The sequence below is a fragment of the Lactuca serriola genome, chromosome 1 (assembly GCF_051521515.1).
Source record: "Lactuca serriola cultivar US96UC23 chromosome 1, Lser_US96UC23_V15, whole genome shotgun sequence".
In the NCBI taxonomy this organism is placed as follows: Eukaryota; Viridiplantae; Streptophyta; class Magnoliopsida; order Asterales; family Asteraceae; genus Lactuca; species Lactuca serriola.
Window position 1 is genome coordinate 151,447,821 of NC_136408.1, and position 4,191 is coordinate 151,452,011.

General features: G+C 38.2%; 1 non-coding gene across 1 annotated transcript; it reads left to right on the forward strand.

Annotated features, from left to right (window-relative positions):
* The first annotated feature begins 2,173 nt into the window (after positions 1-2,173).
* Positions 2,174-2,281, forward strand: LOC145080825 (small nucleolar RNA R71). Its single transcript, XR_013695407.1, has one exon. It is a non-coding gene; the product is annotated as a small nucleolar RNA R71 (small nucleolar RNA).
* The last annotated feature ends 1,910 nt before the right edge of the window (positions 2,282-4,191 follow it).

Consider the following 4,191-nt stretch of genomic DNA (forward strand, 5'->3'; position numbering starts at 1 on the left):
ACTAATTATAAAATTTATAGACGATTAGTTGATTAATTATCCTAAAAACCCACTAAAATGCAAAAACTAAACTAAAGGCAAAATGAAAAGAAATTTCAAACTGAGCTCGAGTTGCCTCACAAGAAGCGGTTTTTTTTCTTGTAGTCATGAGCCAGATTCTGTGCCGCCTCACGTTGAATCTTTCGGAGCGTCTATCACCAATCGCACCTTTCGCTCTTTCCGTCTCCTTTTGTACGCTTTAACTCGTCGAATATATGCCTTTTTAGAGTTTTTTTGTTTTAACCTTCACCTCATTTACTTCAAGCTTTCTTTTAATCCCTTTATTTCCCTTAAATTTATTCTCCACTTTTTCCTCATTCATTAGTTCTGCGGGAACCATCTTTTCAGCCATAGTTGAACTCTTTTCCTTGGAGGTGACATCATCCTCATCAGTTGGATTTTTATAAGCAATTACTTCTAAAACAAGTGGAATGGATGCTCTTGGTTTGGTGTGTTTAACTTGTTGAATCATCTTACATTCTTTTTCCATTAGCTTCTCCAACTCTTCAAGTTCATCTTCTTCATCAATGTTGTAGACTTCACCTTGAAAATCATTCCCTTGAAAACCATCTTCTATTCCAAAAGTTTCTTCATCATCTCCAACTCTAAAAGTTAGCTTGGACTTGTGAATGTCAACCAAGGCTCGAGCAATATTTAGTAAAGGGCGACCAAGAATAATAAGGACATTGTTGTCTTCCTTCATATACATAACAACAAAGTCAATTAGAAAAGCGAATTTCCCAATTTTTAATAAGATGTATTCCACAATGCCTCTAGAATGTGTCACTGAATGGTTGGCCATGTGTATTGTCATTCTTGTAGCCTTTAACTTTGGAATGTTGAGCTTTTGATAAAATAAGTAAGGCATTAAATTTATGTTAGCCCCAGAATCAGCTAATGCATAATTCTTCAAATTATTTCCAAATTCACATGGAAGAGTGAGGCGTCCATGATCTCCCATCTTCTTCGGTAACTCTCTCAATACCACCTTAGAATTTTGCTCGCTAAGAATCAACTTCGAATTTTTCTTTAATTGCTGACGAGTATCTATTAAATATTGTAAGAACTTCACATATTCAGGAACTCTAGATAACGACTCAATAAATAGAGTATTCATTGGAATACCCTTCACTTGTTTCATAAATTCCAAATGCTCCTATTCCATTGGATGAATACTAGCTCGGGACGGAAACGGTAAAGGAGGACGATAAGCCGTAAGAGTTGTTGAAATTTTTTGTTCACACCCAGCCCACGTCGTGAGCTTAGAAGGCTCACGTCATGAGTTCGGAGGTTCAACATAATTTCTTTCGTCGATTTTCGACTTTTTCAGCTTTGGTTCGGACGACTGTGGCTCCACTTCTAGCTCATTTAAGAACTCATAAATAGCCTCTTCTTCGGTTTCAATCATCATCACATGTGATCGAGTCTTCTTGTTGGGAAATTGTGGATATAATTTTTCGTTTACAAAAGTCGTTAGTTGATCAAGTTGGGCTTCGAGGTTTTGGATCGATGCTTGATGATTTCTTAATAAATCTTGCTGGTCAATCATCATAGCTTGTTGATCTTTCATCATCTTTATTTGATCCTTCAATGCTGGATCAGTATCATCATGCCCTTTCTCGGAAGCTTTCATAAAATATTTAATAGATACTCATCACTAGCATGTTTACTAATTCAACCTTCTTTTCGGCTGGTGGTTGTTCCTTTTGGTAGAAGCCTCAGCCAGCCTGCCTATATTTTTTTTCTTTTTACTTCTTATATTCATCATATGGCAACCACTCATTCTTTGGTTTTCTCCAATCTTCATCATATTTATCCCCACTAAATTAGCAAACTTGAGCCTTTCTATTTCCATTATCATCTAGGTAGCATTCTTTAGTCAAGTGTGGACCATTGCACCTTTCACATCCAACTCTAATGGCATGAATTGACTGGTCCATCTTTGTCATTATTCTATCCATAGTGTCAAGCATAGCTAGTACAACAGTCATGTCTTCAGAATGTCCATCCCGGCGCCTTTTGCTCCTTTACTTCACCTGAATTTTTCTTTGTAAGTGGTCCTTGAGAATCAAGGAGTTTCCTTGTCATGACATTCACCCCATCATAGAATATAGACACTTCTTGTTGTATGTTAAGGTCATTTTGACGACAATTTATTAGTAACCCTTTATAACGCTCCCATGCCTAATAAAGTGATTCACTCGGATTTTTGCTCAAAGTTGGCTATTGCCTTCTTGAGTTAACTATTTTTGAAGGTGGGCAGAATTATTCCAAAAATTGCTCTCGCATCTGTGCCCAAGTAGTAATTGCACCAGGTAGAAGTGCCTTCAACCAATCTCTTGTAGCTCCCTTAAAAGTAACGGGAAGCATCCTTAACAACACATTCTCTCTTGGATCATTCAGGATATTAAAATAATCCACAATGTCATTGGCTTCATCTAAATGTTTATAAGCATCCTCATGACCCTTCCCATAAAATGGTACATCCTTAAGTGCAGCAAGAATGTATCCTTTCAACTTGAATGTTGTAGTGGTGGGTATTGTAGGTTGTACTAGACCGGGACCACCATCATCTCTTATCCGCTTCTTGTATGCCCCCATGGACATATCAACAATGTCTGCCATCTTGTTTTCTGGTTCGTCTTCGGGTTCACTTTCTTTAAGCTCGGGTTCTGTATCGTATTCGGTTTCTTTTTTATTTGGATTTTGTTCAAAGATTTCTAATTTGCTTTCTTCCTTCCTTTGACTACTAGACTCTCCCATGTTCTTTCCTTTATTTTTCCCAAAAACCGATTTAAGGTCTTTAAATGGTGTGCTCTTTGATGGTTGGTCTTCTTTCATGTTTCTATCCGTGTATTTGTGAATGGCAACTCTGGATCTTTAAATGGTGGCACCAAAGGCGTGCTGGAACCTCTAGTCACGACCTACTGCAATAAAACAAAAATAAAAATGTAAAACTGGACAAAAACTAACTAGAAATAGCCTACTAACTCGTCACCATGACATGGTAAAAGTCACCACCTCGTGTTGATGCAGAAAGTCTAAACAGAAAAGAAAAACGAAGAATAGAAACAAAAAACTATTAAACTCACATCGTGAGCTTAAGGCTCACGTTGTGAGTTTGGAACTGAAACAAAAACTATGTTGAAAAATTAACTTTTTGCAGGTTTTACTCCTAAAAAATGATCGATTAACCTAAAGCAAATAAATTAACAACTAAAATAGCCGTTCCCTAGCAACGACGCCAAAAACTTTGATGTGCACAAATGTACGGTAACATCCCAAAAATCATGGCAAAAAATTTTGTTTTTAAACTTGTTACTCATAAAATAGTTTACTTAAAACATCATTAATATCATCTCCATCCATAAAACAACAATCACATGTTCCAAAAATCATATCATCAATTGTAATAATGTCAAAGTACAATCCCATGGATCTCTAAAATGTGGAATCGGGTGTGTGCGATGCGCTGCTACCGTGCCGGCTCCTTCGCCTTCGAGGAAGAGGTACCTGAAACCAAAACTAAAAATTGTAAGCACAAAGCTTAGTGAGTTCCCCCATCATACCACATACCATACAACAAACATACTGCCATACAATTTTGGGGTGCCCGACCTACCCTTGTCAAGCAGTTCTGGGGTGCTGACCTACCCTACCAAGCGATTCTGGGGTGCCCTACCTACCCATGTCTGACAGCTTTGGGGTGCTAACCTACCCTCCGGTTCATTCCAACCGGCTTTGGGGACTATTTCACCCCTACTACTACCACACAAAACATAGCATAACATACTGTAAGACATATCTGGGGTGCCCGACGTACCTTTCGGTCCTAACAACCGAACATGGGGACTATTCCCCTCTTACTACCACTATCACATAGAAGATATCGTGCTCGCACATAAACATATCAGGTAGTAGAAAACTAGAAGATTATCACAAAGAAAATCATCTCAACTATAATCAACTACTAGTGGGTCGGCATTGGTGCCTTCAACCCACTTCTACTGGAAGGTAACTCACCTTGTAAAGCAAAGTGTCTGAACTGTCCTTGCTGCCGGGATCAACTCCTCTCAAACCCTACACATAATCATCTTCCTTAGTTACAATTTCATGGTCAACTTAGGTCAAGGTCAAAGTCAAAGTCAACAT